This window comes from Grammomys surdaster, unplaced genomic scaffold (assembly GCF_004785775.1).
Source record: "Grammomys surdaster isolate TR1022 unplaced genomic scaffold, NIH_TR_1.0 217, whole genome shotgun sequence".
NCBI classification, from domain to species: domain Eukaryota; kingdom Metazoa; phylum Chordata; class Mammalia; order Rodentia; family Muridae; genus Grammomys; species Grammomys surdaster.
Genome location: NW_021604662.1, coordinates 3,498,647 through 3,520,676, shown reverse-complemented (window position 1 = coordinate 3,520,676; position 22,030 = coordinate 3,498,647). Strand labels below are relative to the sequence as shown.

The window sequence follows — 22,030 nt, the reverse complement described above, 5'->3', positions numbered from 1 at the left end:
ACAAATTCTGCCTTCAAAAGCCTACGAGCTATACTAAAACCTTAATATAATAGCAGGATGTTGCTACTCTCTCAAGACCACAACATTATGGTTTTAGGTTACCTCTTCCTGAAAGTGTTTACTTTCCTCGTTGTAGCTAATTTCTTAGTATAATTTAGTGACTCATCACAAGTCATCTGCATCATTTTAGCAAATAAAGAATTGGAGATAGTTTCCTCCAGCACACACCCCCAAAAATACACAAGAGAAGCTGAGTCATGCACAGTTGTTTCTGAACGCTGGCCTTTCCAAAGTGGATCCGTTAATTATGCATTCTTTTTCAAACCTCATGCTCTGAGACCTCACTGCACTATAGAGTTTCACAGAATACATTAACTCCTGTACTGTATATGTATAGCACTAAATTCTTATTTATTTAGCACCACCACAGCTTGAAGAGAATCAGAAAAGAAATACAAAAAAAATCTAGATTTCCCTACCAGGAATACATAAATAATGATTCTAATAGCAGGCTGCTAACAGCTCAGTAGAATATTTTTTGTCAAAATATATATATTCTGGCACAATGTTCCTTCTCCCTCAGTTTGCTCCTAATTTCACACCATTCCAATCCATCCCACTTTTTCTCCTGAGAAGCTTTAGAACTGCATTGCTCAGAAACCCACTTGGCATGACTCTAGACCAAACTGTCAACAAGAAATACTCAATAGGGTTTAAAAAGGGGGAAGAGATGTAGATGTAATTTATACACTGTAGAAGAAGCATTAGTGAGGCCCATGGACATCTACAGACAGTAAATACAAAATTTAACCATCAACTTCCAAACATTCTCCTGGGGAAAATCCTTTGGGGTACAGTCAGCAGTAACCAGTCTTGGTCTTTACTTCCTGGCCCAAAAATGGTTACATAACCCCTCTAATCACTCACATTAAACATTTTCCTGCTTGGTACACATAGAAATCTGTCTGCTTTCTTGCATACAGAATAGAACAAATAGTGGCACATCACTTACTAACATATTCAGAATGAGAACAATGATCCACCAATATTTGGATGGTTTGTTGAAGGTCAAGGTATGAGTTAGATGTGTCTTAAATCAATTATCCCACTGATTATGGCAGAAGGGAGAAGCAAGTCATCATACAAATATTGAGGAAATAATGGGGATGAATATTTAACAGATGGCATATTATGTCTAGTGAAAAACATTTTCTGGACTATTGGAGGCTGATAAAAAAATCTCAAGGGTTTTCTATAACTAGTTATTTCCATCCATTATTCCATGCATACATCTGGAGTGAAGCTACATTTGATAGGCAGGTGATGATCTTCATTACCTCTGTGTCTATAGGCAAATATTTCTCTTCAAAAGTCAAAATTTCCTAGTGTTTAACATAAATTGATCTAGTCTACCATCATTTTCTTATGGTAGACCCAGTGATACTCAGGAGGACAATAAGTTAAACCAAACATATATAGATTCAGCCACAGATTCCCTAACAGCTGGATTTGATTATAGGATAAGATTTGGGTCAGCTTTGTCCATTTCCGAGCATCTATTTCATAAGAGAATATATCTGGCTGGAATAGGCTCCCTGCCTTTAATCCAGGGATTTCCAGCTTCAGCAATATTGACATCAGGACCAAATAACGCTTGTGAGGGTTTTTCCTGTAGGTTCTTGGATATCTCGAAGCACCATTGCCTTGAACAAACTAAATGCCAGTTGCAAATCCCACATAAGCTGTGACAACCAAAACTGTAGAGATGTCAGATACCTGTGGGAGGGGTGACAAAGCACTGTCAGTTAAGATTCTCTGGAGTGCTGATGCAACACCAGTGGTAGAACAGCTAGCTTTCAAGCACAAGGCATCAAACAGGATGAAGAAAGCTACATGTCAAACATGGCAGCAGGAAAAGCAGATAACACGTAGCAGCTAATCCATTAGCTGTCACTAGGGCTTCAAAAATGTATGATAAAATGTGTGACTAATACCAATCCAATATTTAACTTGGAAATAGCTACATTTAACATGCTTGGATTCCTCCATGTTCCCCCACACACAACATGAAGCATTACATGCCATGTTTTCCATTATCAGTAGTGGAATGTAATCCCTCCACACGTCCCTTTTTATTGGGTACAGTTTGAGGAGGAAAATAGTCCCTCCCTCGAGGCGCTGACTGTAAGAGTTAGGTAATGGTGCTATATATAAGACTAATTTTAGATCTCTTGGTCCAAGGAACATAATGAATAAATGCTCATATATGTTAGTTGTTATAGAAACATGATTTCTTCCATGGATTCAGTATGTTAAAGCATCTTTTGGGGACTGTAAGATACCCCTGAACCAAGTACCTTAAATCCCCTGCAAAACAATGTCATTCTTTTTAGACATAGACTTCAAGGAACTATACTTGTGATGAGAGAAATTGGAACCAGAAGAAAAAATGTGGCCTATGAATGGAGACACACACCTATGAGCTTCCTGAACCATGGCAGAAGATTTCCCTAGCAAAGTCAAAGTCTACACATTTACCAGAAGAAAAGGAGGCTTTCCAATCCTGCCTCCAAGCCAGAAGATTCCTTTTAATGGTTACTACAGGCATGCCTCTGAAAAGAAAGATAAGACATACTATAAAATCTAACCCTCTCACTTATGGGTATTATATTTTATACAGATATGCAAATGTATGTATGTGTGTGACACAAAAGTAGAAATGAGGGCTGGAGAGATGGTTCCTGAGTTCAATTCCCAGCAAATACCTGATGGCTGGCAACCATCTGTAATGAGATTGGATGCTCTCTTCTGGTGTGTCTGAAGACATCAACAGTATATATATATGCAACAGTATGCATATATATATATGCAACAGTATGCATATATATATATATATATATGTATAAAATACATTTTAAAAGACAGTAGAAATGAAACTGTCTAGGGGAAAGAATGGAACTAATGGGATAGGGAAGATAACGGGCCATGTAAGGAACGTGGTCAAAGCATGCATGTGTTAAAGTGTTAAGGTTGCCATCAGCAGTCACTATCATGGCTCCCTGATTCTCACTCTTTCTCTTTCCCATTCCTCCCAACAACTCTCACACCCTGGGTGTTCATACCACTTGTTCTCCTAGCCTACCCACATTAGCCTTTCTTTAGTAATATACTGTGCTCCAGAGTCATCTCATCCTTCCCTGTTCATCCATCAAAACCATTATTCCTTTAGAACACTAACTCATTATCTATTATTGGGTCCTCAAAAGCAATTTATAATAAAATGTGAATGACTAATAGCGATCTTATACATTCACCCTGAGAAAGAGCTATGTTTAAAAGAGTAGTTTATTAGTCAAATAGATGAATCCAATCTTAAGAAAGGTTTTGTTAGTAGAGAGAACTGTCTTGCTGTTAAGAATCAAATTAAATTCACAGCCTATTCAACCTAATCACCATAGTGTTCTAAAGTGGAGTACAATGTCAAACACAGAGCAAGTGACCAATGTATAACAAATACTGATTCATACTATGAGTAATTCAGCTAAGAAATTCGCTCTAACCAGCATCATCAACAATATCAGAGAATGTAAGATGTTATATTTTATTTTGAACTTTTAAATAGGAAAGATATAATATATGATCAAGAACACCATTCAGTGCTACTTACATCAAGGCCCACTTCCATATTAACTAACTGGAGAAAACCATTACGGAGCTTTACGAGAGACTACAGAGCCGTCTAGAAGACGAAGTGAAGTGTGAGTCCATATAGCTCTTTTCTGGTGACAAAACAATAATTTTCATATGTGGTAGTCTTCCCACATGGATGACTTGACTTTTCACAATATCTGTTACATGCAGTTAAGTAGTGTCCAAAACATTAATGGAAAATACCAGAAACAAGAAAGTCCTAAGTTTTAAATTAGATGTTATTCTGAATAGCATGATAAAACCTTGCGTTGTCATACTTGCATACATTGAAGTATGTCAAAGCTGAAACACACAGTCACACCAGAGATACAAACCATCCCTTTGCCCACTCTTCCTTCCTTACACTGGTTTTGTTATGCTATTTTATCACAGCAGTGAGATTCACTAACACAATGTGTGTGTGTGTGTGTGTGTGTGTGTGTGTGTGTGTTTTACATGTACAGTTACTAAGTTTGGTTTTGCTCTTTGTTATAGCTACCATGTACATTCACCAAGTCATAATTGCTTGCGATTTTGTTCCTTGCACTAAAATATTAAGGCTACATCTTTAAAAAAAATCACAGGTACTTTATGAACAGAGGGTTCATAAAGGGAATGTTATTTCTTTAAGGCAGGGACAATGGCTATCACAAATGAAAGCCAATGAACATGGAAAATGTAATATACAACATGATTTAAAACTCCCAAGCCACCCCCTGACTTCCCAGAATTTTCTACAAGACACTACAACTTGATAATGCTGGAGGAAAGAACATAACCAAATATAACCCTGCTGCATCTGGCTGAGAGCTCTGCAATAGCATATAATTTTGACACACATGACCAAACTGATTTAAAGATTGGTCAGGTTGATTACCTTACTCCTGAATTTGCAAAGCCACTTAGTATTAAGCTGAGCCACAGAAAGCAAGACGGCAAAGCTCATTTGTTCTAATCCCTACAGACTTGGCTATGGAGGAAAGTCACGTTCATTTTCCAATGTCCTGCATGTCTTACATCAAAAGGATCATCTTAATCACTTAATTAAACAGCTTTGTGTTTGGTCTACATGGTTAAGTCTCTTCACATATTTTTTTGTCTTCTCTATTAATTTAACTAACATAAAAAACAGGACAACTGCTCTTTTACAAACAATTTCTAGAGCAACTTTCTTAAGCTTGCAGTAGCTTTGAAAGCTTCAGTCAGGCTTAACCATGCCAAGACCTCATTTTCTCTGATGAGTTCTGTAATAACTATTAAACATCAATCAAAATTCTGAGCTGTAAACACCCGGAAGTTTAGGAAATTGTGCAAGAATTACACTATCCTTCAAAACAGAGACCATTTCTACAAAGCCAGACAGATGATTGGCTCAAGCACATATCTTGGCTGGAAATCTTATCCTGTGTAAGGCTAATGGTATTGGTGAAAACTGGCCTGGGAAACATCTAATATCCTTTGGGGCTATCAAGATCCCACAAATAATAACAATGCAGTAATCTAACGAATCAAATTTTGTCCTTTGATAAGAATGTCACTGATTTATTATGAGTTTTTCAAAAGCTGTAATTCTGTGAATTGGCTTTGGGTATGGTTCACAAGCTAATGCATCATGCTAGGGTAGAAGAGAACCAAACATTGACAGAAATCAGATAACTTTTCAATTACTAGCCACAGTTTTGGGTCAGTATGAGCTAGAAGACTGTAATGTTCTTCTTTCAGGCTCCCCATCCCTAATCCTGCATGGCCAATGCCCTATATAGTAGATACCCACTGTCCCCTACTTTCTAATATGGATAATGTTCTAGGAATTCAAGTTCCAGATTGTAGATGAGGACATTGAACTAAAAACATGAACCGTTATCTTAGAAGTGAGTAGTTTCTCCAACTAGAAAAATAAAAAAATAAAAAAAAGAAATATTCAAGCACAAATAAATCATAATTTAGCCAAACTGCTGTTCGGTACTTCCTTGTTATCTCTGTGATATTCTGTTGACATATGTTATCTCTGTATCCCAACAGAGATAAAGACAGTATTCTTAGTAAATGGTTGTAATAGTTAGAAAAATCAAAAGTCAGAACCCAAATCACCCCAGTATTTTTTTTTGAGTTGTAATACATTTTCTTTTTTTTTTATTGGATGTTTTATTTACATTTCCTATGTTGTCCCCTTACCCCATCCCCCACCCACCCAGGAACCCCCTATCCCCTCACCCCTCCTCCTTCTTCTCTGTGGATGTAACCTCTATCTACCCCCCCCCCACTCCCACCTCCCCACCTTCAAAATTCCCACCCCCTGGGGCATCCAGCCTTCATGAGGTCAAGGTTCTCTTCTTCTACCTATGCCCAGCAGGGCCCTCCACTCTTACATATTCAACTGAAGCACTGGATCCCTCCCTAAGTGCTCCCAGGCTGGTGGTTTAGACCCTGGGGGCTGTGGTTGGTTGGTATTGTTGCTCTCCTAATGGTGCCACAAACTCTTTCAGCTCTCCTTCAGTCTTCACTCTAACTCCTCTATTGAGAACCCCATGATCAGTTCAATGGCTAGTTGTGAGCATCTGCCTCTGAGTATGTCAGACTCTTGAAGACCTCTGAGGAGATATCCATATCAGGCTCTTATCAGCATGCACTTCCTGACTTCCACATCAGCATCTACCTTTGCTGATTGCACATGGGATAGATACTCAGGTGGAGTGGTCTTCAGATGGCCCCTCCTTCAGTTTCTGTCCCTCACTTTGTCTCCATATTTGCTCCCTTGAGTATTTTGTTGCTCCTTCTAAGAAGGACCGAATCACCCCCACTTGGTCTGCCTTCTTTATGAGCTTCATGTGGCCTGTGAGTTGCATCTTGGGCATTTCAAGGTTCTGGGCTAATATCCAATAATCAGTGAGTGAATACCATGTGTGTTCTTTTGGGATTGGCTTACCTCACTCAGGATGATAATTTCTAGTTCCATGCATTTACCTAGGAACCTCTCGAATTCATTGTTTTTAATAGCTGAGTAATACTCCATTGTGTAAATATACCACATTTTTTGAATCCATTCCTCAGTTGAAGGACATCTGGGTTCTTTCCAGCTCCTGGCTATTATAAACAAGGCTGCTATGAACATAGTTGAGCATATGTCCTTGTTATATGTTCGAGCATCTTCTGGGTATATGCCTAGGAGTGGTATAGCTGGATCCTCGGGTAATGCTATGTCCAATTTTCTGAGGAACCGCCACACTGATTTCCAAAGTGGTTGCACCATCTTGCAGTCCCACCAACAATGGAGGAGTGTTCCTCTTTCTCCACACCCTCACCAGCATCTACTATCACCTGAGTTTTTAATCTTAGCCATTCTGACTGGTATGAGATGGAATCTCAGGGTTGTTTTGATTTGCATTTCCCTGACGACTAAGGATGCTGAACATTTCTTTAGGTGCTTCTCGGCCATTCAAGTTTCTTCCGTTGAAAATTCTTTGTTAAGCTCTATACCCCATTTTTTAATAGGGTAATTTGGTTGTCTGGAATCTAATTTCTTGAGTTCTTTGTATATATTGGATATTAGCCCTCTATCAGATGAAGGATTGGTAAAGATCTTTTCCCAATTTGTTGGTTGTCGTTTTGTCCTATTGACAGTGTCTTTTGCCTTACAGAAACTTTGCAATTTTATGAAGTCCCATTTGTCAATTCTTGATCTTAGAGCATATGCCATTGGAGTTCTGTTCAGGAACTTTTCCCCTGTGTCCAAGTATTCGAGGCTCTTCCCCACCTTCTCTTCTATTAGTTTCAGTATATCTGGTTTTATGTGGAGGTCCTTTATCCACTTAGACTTGAGCTTTGTACAAGGGGATAATAATGGATCAATTTTCATTCTTCTACATCTTGTCCTCCAGTTGAACCAGCACCATTTGTTGAAAATGTTGTCCTTTTTCCACTGGACAGTTTTAGCTCCTTTGTCAAAGATCAAGTGACCATAGGAGTGTGGGTTCATTTCTGGGTCTTCAATTCTATTCCATTGATCTTCCTGCCTGTCTCTGTACCAATACCAGGTAGTTTTTATCACTATTGCTCTGTAGTACAGCTTGAGGTCAGGGATGGTGATTCCTCCTGATCACCCCAGTATTAATTCACAAAGGAGCATATATCTCCTTCTGCTGAATGTTGGGGCAATAGTACCTTAAAGAGAGAGGCAAACTCATTCACTACCTTTAAAATTGAACAAAACATTGGTCACAAAATATAGCTTTTGAATCCATGTCTTTGTTCATTTTAAATTCATTCATGGAGTTTTTGTAACTAGAATATGAATAACCTAAATCTCTATGAGGGCAAAGCTCACTTGTCCATACAAAGCCAAAATAGTACAATCCAAGGTTTAAGAAAATCGTATATGATGGTTAAGTTTTTAAAAAGCCAAAGTAAATTATGTTTTCCACTTTTCCCTCAACACAGGGCTTTACATCAAAAGGTCATCAAACTATAGGCTACAGACCCAAACCAGCCTAGAACTTGATTTTTGTAAAGACAGGATTTTTGTTAGACTATGCTACTGCGGAAAGGGATTATTTTGAGCTGAAGGCATCTAAGAATCAGGGGAAGCAGTAAGAAGCTTTCTGTGTTCTCCTTATCTACCTAAAAGCAGAGCTTTCCAAAACAATTCAACTCTCACAAATCCTCCCCCTCTTTTAAGAAAGGCAGCTTCTTGTTGCCAAGGAGAGATCCCCCATCTTCTAACATGAAAAGTTGATGCCAGAATGACAGGATGCAGCAGAACTGCAGTAAACTTTACCTTCTATTAGGTCTCCCATATATTTCTTAGTCATCTTTCATTTGTTAACCCACTCTCATTTTTTTGTGTATTTATGTATACACACACACACAGGGTAGGGAAGAGACAAAGAGAGAGAGAGACAGAGAGACACAGATACAGATGGTGAGGAGGTGATAATTCATCCCTAGACCATATGCAAATGCTGTAAAACTGACCTACACTTTCAACCCTTCCTTTCTCATTCGTAACATAGTATGAAAGTTCCAAATTCTAATCATTTTTATGGACTACACTGGAAGCTACTTTGTTTATCCATATTATAAACAGTATTATAGTAAGTAGAATTCAAAGACCCCCTCACCACCAAATGCTAAACCAAAAGGAGGTAGAATAGAAAGTCTTTCTCCCTGGCAACAGCCCACTCTTCCACATATAGCCTATGGCCACTTGTAAGCTACAAAAGTAAGTTGAGTAGGTGTTACAGAGACCATATGGTCTACACAAGTTTCAAACAGTTACTATTTTGCTATTTACAGAAAAAAGTTTTTGCCGACCCTCTTTCAGATAAAAGGTTACAAAAATTTCAAAACCTAGTAGTAAAGATTGCAATATAAGATATAAATTCACGTTTTAGAGTTTCAAGGTGATTTGATAGTAATTATTTCAGTAATTTTATAATTTACTACAGTGCCTATTCATGTTTTATTGAGGTAAACATCTGAGCTCTAAAACAGAGACAATATATAGATACTGAACAAAAATAAATGTCATGGAAAAACATCCATGCACATTTGGGGAAGAAGGAAGAAATAAACAATTAAAAAGCATTTTCAAACGTCAAGATACAAAGAGCTTAGAAATGCATCTGCAGTACCTAGGACCTAGCACTGAACATAGCTCTAAGAAATTTAATCAGCTACTTAATCCTCCTCCAATCATTAAATTATCTATTTAAACAGGAGGCAAGTTGGAGATTAACTTAAATAAACACATCCCCTTCTCTCATCAGCAGTTCAATAGAATGGAAATTACCTCCATTCTCTGGTAAAGTTTAGCTCTGATAGGAGCAATGCTTTATTTTCTGAAAAATGTCTGGGGCCACCTAGATATCTCAGTGAGAAAGGCACTTCACCTGTCACTCAAATATGATGGCCTGAGTTCAATTCCCAGAACCGACTATAGAAGAGAAACAACTCCTTAACATTGTCCTCTGTGACGTTTCACATGCACACACACACACACACACACACACACACACACACACACACAAATAAAAACAGTAAGCATTCTTCTAAATATTCTTCCTGATTAGGTAGGGTTGTGAAAATCAAACTGTTTTGGTGAATTATTAAATTTAGTCAAGTGTAATTTACTTTGTTGGTGCATAGCTATGATCCTACGTATTCAGAGGCTGGAGGATCTCTAGTTCAAGATTAGTCCCTGTGGCAAAATCTTATCTTAAAATATAGAAGCAAATAAAATAATTATTAAATACCACACAACTTTTAAAAAAATATTTTTGAGATAATACTAAAATTACATCATTTCCTGCCTTCCTTTTCTTCCCTCTAAACTCTCCCATGTGCCCTACATTATTGTCTTTCAAATTTACACACACACACTCTCTCTCTCTCTGTATATATACTATAATATATATTCTTAAATACATTTGTAGAACTTTTTAAAAATAAAGGGATATCAGTTTTCTTAAATGATATGACCTTTGGTAAACTACCCACACACCAGGGCAGGCCCAAAATCCAACCAGCTGGGCAACACAAACTGGACTTGAAAAAGGAGGAGGAGGAGGAGAAGGAGGAGGAGGAGGAGGAGGAGGAGGAGGAGGAGGAGGAGGAGGAGGAGGAGGAATCTATAAATTGGGTAGGTAGATATGGGAAATTGGAAAAGTGAAGGAACATTCCATGGCTTTGGGGCTATTGCTTAGGATCCCTGACTCTGCAATATCCATTCATAGGAAGGAGACTCATCTGCCTCTTCAACATTCTGGAGAGAATTCTCTAGTAACCACTATTATGCCATTATGAGTACTTTATGGAGACAATGCTACCATATTTCCTCCCATCAACTTTTGAATATACCTCAGAAAATTTCGATTCAACCCAGTTTCTGGACAATACCACTTAAGTCCTAGAATGTTAAAGGGCAAAGACTCAACAATCAACAAGTAAGATCACAAATGAGTATCAGAGATGTTTCATCTAAATATTCTAACAACTTTTTTCTAAGTAACTTTGCAAAACCTATTTTTAGTTTTTTTTTTTCAGGCATCTAAAAAGCCACACTAATACAATTACAGTTCACTGAAAAATTATCATGCAATCTAGTTTGAAAGCTAAAATCAGTCATAGCAGGGTAATATTCCATTTAATTATAAAGATTAATTCAAACTTCATTTATTTGTGCATGTGTTTGGTCTTTCATTTTTCACAGAATACCCAAGATTCAAATGCCATCTGGTAGAATTGCTGCACAGTGTCGGTAGCATCTATAAGAGTTGCAGATTTCATCTCAAAGTAAAATTGATGGACAAAGGGAAACTGAAAAAGGGGGAGTGGAGGCAACAAAACTTTACTTGTAAAGCCAAGATATTCCACCAATCTGGTGTGACTGCATCCCGCTCACTACTTTTACCTCCTAACATCTCACCTATCAAACTGTCCTAAATCACAAGACTTTTCATCATCCTTTTTGAAACAGGCAAGGATTCAAGCAATATTGCAAGCAATAGTGAGAATTTCATGAATTATGAATTATGTCCACTGTGGTTTTCAAAGGATATGTTATGTCTTCTTTAAAAGTTGGCCTTAGCCACATGGTAAGACTAATGACCTTTTTTATAATTTCATTCAATTCGATGCTTAACTCTTACTGAGAGACTACTTAAGACAAAATAAGCCTTGCAAGCTAGGATATGTCTTATTTGTTTTTACTGAGTTACAATTGGTACAGAGTACATCAGTGTGAAGGGAACAAATCTGGTTTTCTCTATCACACATACATGACTGTGTTTGTGATCTAAAGAGTTTCAAAACACTGAAAGACTCACCTAGGCATTTTTCCAAGCAGTAAAAATAACCACTACTCTGGCCACTCTCTATAGACTAATTTTTGCTGCTCTTGAATGTCCCCAAAGCTCTGGGTTCTTTCATATTTGACTTTGTTCACTAAACAGTATGTCTATAGAATTTCACTTCTGTTATGTATAGCAAGAATAAACACAGTTTAATTAAGCTATATACTTAAGAAGTTCATGATTGACTGGTCACATGTGAAGAATAAGGAATTAAAGTGAATAGAAGAACGTAGAGGATAGAATGGAGTGCAGTGATAAGGGTATAAGGTCTTGGGAAAAGGCCATTAGCAAAGACGTCTCAGAGCCAAACAGAAACAGTAGAACATTTCCTCTCTCTCTCTCTCTCTCTCTCTCTCTCTCTCTCTCTCTCTCTCTCTCTCTGTGTGTGTGTGTGTGTGTGTGTGTGTGTGTGTGTGTGTGTGTTACAGAGAGAGAAGGGGATTGCAGGTATCTGTAGAAGTCAGAAGAGGATGTCAGATGTTCTGCATCTGGAGTTACAGGTAGTTGTGAGCCACTCAGCATGTATACTGGGAACTAACTAAACCCAGGTCCTCTGGAAGAGCAGCAAGTACTCCTAAACACTATCTCCTTTACCTCAATTTTGTTATTTTCGTAATAAGAAAAGTAATATTCTTCCCTGATGACCTACTGTGGTAGTTTGAATGAGATGATCCAGATAGGTTCATATTTGAAGACTTGGTCCCCATTGGTGGGACTTTCTCAGAAGACTGGGAGTAGGTATATCCTGGTGAGACAGCCTTTGAAGTTTTAAAAGACTCCTGCCATTCCCGATGTGGAAGGCAGTAACAGTGTATTCCTCCCCCTCTCTGCTTTCCACTTTCCTGTTTTCAGATCAAGATGAGAGTTCTCTCTATTATTTCTGCCACCATACCTTTATTCTGCCATCATGGACTCTAACCCTCTGAAACTGCAAGCCCAATTAAATATGTTCTCTTATAAATTGCCTTGGTCGCAGTGTTTTGTTATAGAAATAGAAAAATAAACCCACCATGTACCAGACAGTGTACTGAGAGTGTCTTTTCATCATTCAATCTGAGTCTTACCTATGATCTGCATGGCAGCAGCATATCGTTTTCATGTCACAGCTGATAAGTTAACATGAATAAATAGGGCAAAAACTCACTCAAATCACACAGAGACCAAAGCAACTTCTCAACCAAATTAATTTAGTCTTAATCTGACTTCAAAATTCGTGCTTTTTCTGATATGTACTATGCTTGAGGGATGGAGAATAATTTTCTATTATATAAATGTTATTAATTTGTATAAATCCAAATTAACTGAAAAATATATGAGGCCCAGACAATCCTTGTATCAGAATCAATATTCAGCATGCCAAATATGTTTTGCTATAAGACTAGCAAGACATATGAAAATAGAGTTTTAAGTAAACTTAGTAAATTCTTCATCTCTCCTCCCTAACAATTATGCCATTAAACTTTTGATTTTGGTGGTGAATGCATTACATTTTTTTAAATTCTGGGTAGATTAAGATTTGGCCAAGAAAGATGTTCAAAACAAGAAATGCAATGGAGTAAGATAAGAGGCAAGAAGTGAAAAGCAGAAAGGCACTCTATCTCCAGTTTGAGATCAGAATACCTCTGTTGCAGTCAATGTAACACACCAAACTGAATTTGAGCAACAGAGGGAAGGTATTTTAGAGAGTGGGCTTCAGGGGAAAATCTGTCAATTTCTCTATACAGGGCCACTGACAAATACTGCCCTGTAAAATGGAGTCTTGCTTGGGTACCCTTTGCCCAAGTATCTCTAACCCTTAATTCCCTGTTTCAAAAGTGGAATCACACCTTTCGTTTAGAATCCCAGCACTGTCATAAAGACAAACGAATGTGAATTTCAGTTTAGAACCAACAATCCTCAAAACTCTACTGCAACCCAGGCCTGACTCATGTTGGGTTTAAAATACAGGAACACATGAGTGTAACACCAAATACCTTAGGTCTTACAACCTATGATTGGAATGTAGCTCTTCTGAGTTTCATGTTCTTAATTTCAGACACTGGTCCCTCTAAACTTTGAGAAATGGTTCCCATTTTACCTGCTTGTATGAATACATTATCATCAGCTGGATGTAGTAACACACACCTTTAATTCTAACACTCAGGAGACAGAGACAGACAGATCTCTGTGAAATCAAGGCCACCCTGGTCTATACAGTGATATACAGTGAAACTCCATTTCAAGACAATAAGAGAGAAGGAGAGGGAAAAAGACAAAGAGATACAGAGATACACAGAGAGGGAGATACTATTTTAGTCCTGGACCCTAAAACCAGAAGGACCTTTTTATTATATGATGATCATGGGGCCAGAGGATGCCTTCTTTCCTCGTCACAATTAGGTTTACTCTAATACTCCAATAGTTAATGTATATATTAGTTGAGAGAAATAATATCAATATAATCATTATTAAATTCATAAATTACCAGCCACATTTTATTCTATGCTACCATACTAACCCATGGCTCAATGTGAATCACACGGCCCTGGGGACCCAGCCACTCTCCACCTTTCCAGTAGCCAGGCTACCAGCCTCAGACTCCCCTCCAGATCAAAGAATTGCATCTGGAGATCACCCCTGCCTCAACAGTTCAAACCCAGTGATTCATTCTGAGACACTTGTGTACTGTATTTTAAAACAAGTCTCCAATTCTGCTTTGATTCATCTCTGCAAAATCATCTGAGATTAAGAAATCAAAAAGGCCACTTATACTAAAGGCAAAATAACAAGCTACAGCCAAGGGACACATGGGCTGTTTGTAAACAGCAGCATAAATGTCATCATCAATTATTCATCATTCAATAAAACTACTGAGTAACCTCTTGCAAAATCATTTCATTCTTACATGAGATTCAGCCAACAAGGGATAGAGGAGCCAGGTTTTGGGTTAAAAACTTGAGACAAGAAGGCTCAAGACCAAATTGGCAAGCCATGGCCTACAGGTCAAATTCAGGCTGCTGCCTAGTTCTATAAATCAACTTTTACTGACATCCATTCCATTTGTCTGCATATTACCTACTTTAGTGCTATCCAACAGACCTGAGTAACTGCCTCTGTGCCTACATTGCTTGCAAAGCTCAAAATATTTGTGTATTGCTTTAGTCGGTTTTATCCAGTACTGTTGGCTTAAGTCTGAGGGGACAATGGGCTTGTAGAAGCTTTGCTCCTCCTCTTCAGGCTATGTCAAACCCACATTGTTCTTGTTTTCTTTCGATCCAAGAGGAGACACTTGAATCATCAACCAGTGGTTACAAAGGGCTTGGGAAGGGGCAAATAGACTTTACTTTTCTCAGATGTCTTTTCATTCTGTCAAGTTTTCACCCTGTACTGTCTCTGCTAAGCTTATTTTGGATTTGGCTCAGATTTTGAAAATGGCTCAGAATAACTCATAGGACTTCATTAGAACATGACTCACGTGATCTATTACAAATCATTTTGCCAAACCTTTAACTTTCATTTTCAAAAGCCTGGACGAATGAACCAAATGGTTCCATAAACTTAGAAATTAGCTTTATAACTTAACACTGGAACTGAGTAAAGGATCTAGTCTGGGGCCCTAAAGGACACAACCTCACCGCTGTCCTTGGCTCTGCTCAGGATAGGTTTTTGTGCTCATTAGCTAATCCTTACAAATCACTGTCAGGAGGCTTTCATTCACTTGCCCTACAACTGCCAGTGCTGGGAGCACAGGGCTACACCAAAAGCTGCAGGCTCATTCCTCTTCTTTCTAGTTCAGCAAGAACACAGGGTAGCATGACCTTTTTTCTATGCTGACAGGCTTTGTGTATAAAATACAGAGGTGCCAATCAATGAGGGGTTATATATACTGAAAATTTAGCTTTATTTCCTAAGAACCTAAAAGGAAAAATTGAGTAAATAAATTTTCTACTAAAATGAGGTCAGCCACTAAGGACTATTCTAGGCGTGGATCCTAAAACCAGAAGGACCTTTTTATTGTATGATGCTCATGGGGCTGGAGGATGCCCTCTTTCTTCATCACAATTCAGTAATAATTATGTTTACTCCAGTACTCCAGCAGTTAATGTATATATTGGCTGAGCAAAAATAATAATAATAATAAATTCATAAAATAATAGTTATAAATTCATTTGATGATGAAAATATCACAAACAAGAACATAAGAAAGAAATTCCAGATAAAATGAGCCAAACACAGAAAGATAAGTATTCTATAATCCTCCTTACATACAGACTCTAACAAAATTGATCTCCTATAAACACAGAAGAGAAAGATTGATGCTAAAAGCTGAGGAGGAGGAAAACAGATTTACATCAGAAGATCCAAAGGTTCCATTATGCTAGAGGAGTAGATTGTGTATTGTATGGTGATGACAGTTAACAGATACTTCAAAACTGCTAAAAGAATAGATTTGGGATGAAGGTAAATACAGAAGATAGATGGGAGAGAATAAAGGATATAAGTAATCTAAATTGGGGGAATAGGAAAAGGAGGGCTTCTTTGGGGAGGGGTGAGGGGGTTAAATACAGAAAAGGAAGATAAAAGAACAATGGGGACATCTTAACAAGTCATAAGGTGTCATACTGTTAACTTTATCTTTTCAAAACAGGCAATACATCTGTATACAGTAGTGGAATGCCTATCTTGGAAGTAACCAATGTCTCTCTAATTGAGAAACAAGAGGGAAAACATACCTGTTAATGGAAACCTATCCCACTATCCAAGGCTATTGAATCCATGGTTATTTGAGGAAAACCATAACTGCCACATTAATAAACCAACATAATACCTAACAACAATATAAACATTTGGCTTTTTACCCATAGATAAATGTAGTCCCCATCCCTTATCAAGGAAACTTCTCTTTGCAACAGATGGAAACCATTAAGAAAAAAGAAGAAGCAATTAAAATGCAGAGCTGTAGCTCACAGTCACAATGAATACATCTACAAAATATTCCCTGTACCTGAAGCTCAGTGAATATTGTGGGAGAGAGGATAGAATGATTGTTAAAGTCTGGGGATCAGAGAATTTGTCATGAGATTGTGTCTCCTAGTAATGCCAGACGATACACTCATGACTCAGCATCAGAACTACCTAAACCTGAGCTGAACAACGACAACAGCAATAGACATGTCAAGGTGAGCAGGGCAAAGCCCATGAGACTTCAGTCCTACACAAGGAACTACATGCAACTGAAGAATTCTGAGAGCAGGAGAAATAGTCTTCTCCTGGGAAAAGCATACCAATTGGTTATGCAATACCAAATGGTCAATCCTGAACATATACATACAAGCAACATTATATAAACTGAGTTAGATGTATATATGTATATATACATACATGCATGCATGTAACAGCAATGAATGAAAAAATAGGCCATGAATTTGAAAAAGCAAGGGAGGATATATGGGAGGGTTTTATGGGTGGAAAGAGAAGGGAAATAGTCTAATTAAATTATAACATCAAAAATAAAAGAAAATATGGTTGTAAGAAGAACAGATATTTAGTGTTCTCAGCTGAAAAACATAAGGTGGTAGGATGTCATATATGTTAATTAAGTGGACTGATTCTTTATATCCTGTATACATAAATCAAAATCACATTATATTCCATATATGTAATTACCTTTCAAATATAAATAAAACATTTAAACTTTTTTTCAATTTTTGTTATTTTATTTATTTATATTTCCATCATTTCCCCTCCTCTCAAACACCCCCCCCAGAGAGCTTCCAGAGACTGAGCCACCAACCAAGAGCATACATAGGCCAATCTAAGGCCCCTGGCACAAAACATTTAAAATTTTTAATGATATTCACTGAGCAGTTGCCAAAGGGAGGTGGTAAACTTAGTTCATAATTCTCTAAAATAATTAAGAAGAACTGAATTTAAAGAAGAGAGGGAAAGAATGAAAAATGTAAGTAAGTCTTTCCAATGAGAGTACCAACAAGTTTTGTCCTTTCTGTGGGATTCTGCTCCTCTTCACACCAAGAGATGCAGTTTTTTTCAACTTGCTTTCATTAAATGGTAGCCCTGTCCTTGACTTTGACCCAGAGAATATATTACAAGAAATATTTAGAGACTTCTGAGTTCAGACATTAAGAAGACTCACACCATATCCGTCCTCTTTTCTGCTCCCTTAGCTACCCCATGGAGAAAGCCATAAGGAACCTGTGTGTGAAGTCGCCCCAGTGGACATTCATCCACAATTGTCATCTGACTTCAGCTACATGAGAGACTCAAGGTAAGACCAATAGAAGAGCCACCCAGCTGATCCCAGCTAACAAACAGATTTAAGAGAAGTAATACAATACATTTTGACATGGATTGTCAGGAAGCAAACAATAGCCAAGACATAGACAACTGCAGTAGTTGAGTTGTTCCACATTAAGGTATTGTCTATTCCTTTGTGTCATTGACTAACCCATAACCAAAACACCAACTCTTTAAAATAAGGAATTAATTCTTCCACAAACACATTTCTTATAAAAAGGAATATCATCCACTTGAAACATTAAGAATGATACTATTTGGCTGGAGAGACGGCTCAGCAGTCAAGAGAACTGACTGCTCTTCCAGAGGTCCTGAGTTCAATTCCCAGCAACCACATGGTGGCTCACAACCATCTGTAATGGGATCCAATACCCTCTTTTGGTGTGTCTGAAAACAGCTACAGTGTACATACATTAAATAAATAAATAAATAAATAAATAAATAAATAAATCCAAAAAAGGAATGATAATATTTAAAGTCAACATGAACTCTATTTTGGCAAAGTTGTCAGTGCCATTATCCAAATAGTTTGATTACATCGTTTCTTCCTAGCATGGCTTTTTGTGACCTTTCTGACTCTAAATCTTGACTTCTGGCCTAAGTCCCTTCATTCATTCTTCTTCTGCTATCAGGCTGCTTCTCCCTTTCATATATGTGAGTTTCTGTCAGAAATGGATTTGCTGTCACACCCTCAGTCTGATTTTACCCAGCTATGCTGGAATCTAGAAAATGACAACTCAGAAGACAGGTTAAATACAATTTCTCTCTCTTCACCCATTTTCCACTATCTGCCTGCCCGGCCCTTGGGTTATTAATGGAACTGACATTCCTATACAACTGACTGAGCAGGACCAGCAGCCAGATAACAAGGGAGCAGCTGACAGCAGCAGGAATAGCCCTAGAGATAGCAGATAAACAGATGCATCGTGGGCTATTAGTTTCATCCTGGGCTAAAGAGAAGGAACACCATAAAATCTAAACTCAAAATATTTCTAATGGCTCTTTTCCCATGAAAATAAAACTCAAAACATCAAACCTGATTCTTTTTAGTAAACCCAACCAAACTCAACATGTATTTTTAAATCTTCACATACTCAACTTGAATCTGGATCAATAAAAAAAAGTTTGAAGTCATCAAACCTCTCCTGCCCATGTGGCTAATAAAAGTAATAAAATTCTACAAAATTCTGAAACAGTAGTTTTCTGCTTTGAACCTCTAAAATGATACCCAAGGAATTTGTAGCATTTTTCAACCTTTTCAAAGTCCTATAACCAACCAGTTCCTCAATCCAAAATAATCTCCAATATACACTAAAACCTAAATGTTTTTTACAGTACACATTTAAACTGGTGGCGCTTGCCTATCAGATGCAGTTAAAATTTTTAAGTACTTACTAGTCCATGTTTCCTTTTTTTAAAGATGTTTCTCTCTCTCTCTCTCTCTCTCTCTCTCTCTCTCTCTCTCTCTCTCAAAACTTTTCATTAGTTCTTTGTGAATTTCACACCATGCACTCAATCCCTCTCATTCCCCCTCCCCTTGTACCAGCCTTCCACTTTTACAACCTCCGCCCTTAACAGAGGAATAAATCTTTTTGGAAACTGTATTGTGTCACAGTGTGCCCCACAGTATACTTACGCTTTTGTCAACACTTCTTTGCTTGCAAATGTTTATTGCAATAACTCCTTGGTCTAGAATGAAGCCTCTGGCTTCTGCTACTCTACCAATACTGGAATCTCACTGGGACTCCTCTAGGTAGGCTGTTGGTGTCCTGTGTCATGAAGGTCCTATAGTACTGGATCTATAGGACTGACCCCTTCATGCACTCCAGCAGTTTATAGATAGGGTAGATGTTGAGGTGGGCTAATTCAAAGCCCTGGTTCTAGACCTGAGGGATCAGAGATGGTCAGCATGCCAGCTCTCACACTCTTATGCCCTTGGAGCTGGCTCACCAGCAATACCTGCTACCATTGCCAGCTCTACCCTGCTACCCAGGTTAGGTGCAGAGCCCATTCTCCCAAGATGAAGGACATATCCAGTATCCCAATCTCATGACCCCAAGGCGAGCTCTCCTGCCTTCCATAAATGGTTAAGGACAAGAGAAAAGAGGATGGTGTCTCTCCCTCATCTGTACCACAGTCCAGCAGACAAAAGGCAAGGCTGGCTGTCCCACACTCATAGCCAAATCACCAACACCTATATCCAGAACCAGCTCTACTATGCTGTCCAGGTGAGGTGCAGGGCATGCTCTCCCATGTGCTACAGCTGACTACAGGCAGGGTCAGCTCTCGTTCTCTCATGCCCCCAGAGCCAGCTATCTTATGATGGCCAGGTGAGGGGTGGGACCAGTTCTTCACAGCCTTTAGACATCAACATGCCCCTGAGCAGTAGCCTAGACCAGGGACATCTGCCTGGTCTTTGATGGTAACAGATCCCTGCTACTGCAGGGCCACAGACCTAAATGTAGCCCCCAGTGGCAACCCATGCTAGGACCCCACCATGGTCCCAGGTGGCATCACCACCTACTCGCATCAGGCTGTCCTTACTACCCGTGACTCTCCAGTTCTGCCTCTCTTCATTGTGCTCACATCCTTCTGTTTCTGTTTCTCTTCCATTTCTCTACCACTTACTTGCACCTCTTAGTGGTTTCTGGGGTCTCTGAGTGTCTGGGGTTGTCTCAGGAGTGGTTTCAGAAGTGCTATGCCCTGCTCCTGCATTGTGGCTCTGGGAAGGGGTAATCTAGGGTGTGCTCTGATCCACTCCATCCCTAGGACAGCACAGTAGAGCTGGTTGTCTCAGGAAATCTCCCTGTCGAGGCCCAATCTGGTGGTCATCTCAGGCTACCTCCTCACCCTGCCTGTCCCCATGCACGTGTTGTCTGTCTTGGGCTCACTCTCACCTGAGGCCCTCAGTCCCAGGCAGATACAGTTCTTCTAGTCCCTGTCTTGCTCCCAGTCCTAGTATCCATCCAGACCTGCATAGTGCCAGACTAGTGTTCATCGTAGGCTAGCTTCCTGTCCAAGCCCCCAGTACCAGACTGGTGATCATCTCAGGTTCCCTTTTTTCAGGGAATGTTGGTCTACTAATCATTCAGATGTTCAGATATTCAGATAGGTCAGAACACTGAGAATATACATAGCCTGTCTCCTCTCTGTCACCTATTGACACACATGTGACTTGGCAGCCACACTGCAATGATCCTATCGAGGGGTAGGTCATGTTTCATCTTTTAATAGTATGTATGTTCCACATATTTCTACACTGTAAATTAGTTCACTATCATTTTCTTGTTGTTGTTTTTCCCTATGCTGGTGATGAAATCTAGAGTGCTTGTTATACAGGCTGGGCAAGTACTTCTACTGCTGAGACATACCCCAAGGCTGACATTGGAATTCTTTTTTTTTAACATATATGATGATCAAATACTAGTTAACTTATTTATATGTTTGTGTGCCTGTGTTTTTGTGGGGTGTGCATATATGTACACAAGGGAGAGTTCAAGCACATACATATGTAAGTGTATATGTCCATTTGTACACATGTGGAAGCCAGAAGAGAATGTTGATAATCTTCCTCTATTGCTGTCTGTAATATTGCCTTGACAGGATCTTCCATGAAACCAGAAGCTCACTGTTGCAGCTAGGTAGCTAGCCAGTGAGCTAACTGTCTCTATCTGACTCCACCCCACAATGCTGGAGTTACAGGCATATGTAAACATGCCTATACCATACAGCTTATTTATGCGTGCTTCAGATCTGAATTCAGATCCTCATGCATGCACAGGAAGTTCTACTGCTACTTCTTCAGCCCCTTATTTTTATTTTTAAAAGATGTATCCATTTTTATTTTTGAGTATTGTATTTATGAGTATTTGCATGCCTGGTGCTGAAGATAAATGTCAGAATGTCGGGAGAAGGTGTTAGAACTGGAACAAGAGTTACAGACAGTTGTAAGCTGCCGTGTGGATACTGGAAACTGAATCTGACTCTTCTGAAAAAGCAACAAATGCTCTTAATCTCTAAACTATCTCTCCAGTCCCCTTTATTATATTCTTAAGGGTCAATATTAAGAATGTAAACATTACAAAAAGAAGGAAAATGCAACAATATATGAGTTTTCAAAATCCATTGATTATGTGTCCATAGTAGCACATTTTTACAAAAAGATAATTCAAATCACTTATCAAAATATTTTGCAA

At 38.6% G+C, this 22,030-nt stretch overlaps 1 protein-coding gene and 1 pseudogene across 1 annotated transcript in view; both read right to left on the bottom strand.

The window, feature by feature from the left end:
* The window catches only part of Phex (phosphate regulating endopeptidase homolog X-linked), a 225,613-nt gene that overhangs the window by 81,068 nt on the left and 122,515 nt on the right, over nucleotides 1–22,030 (bottom strand). The window lies entirely within an intron of this gene.
* On the bottom strand, nucleotides 20,903–21,047 carry LOC114625442 (annotated as a pseudogene).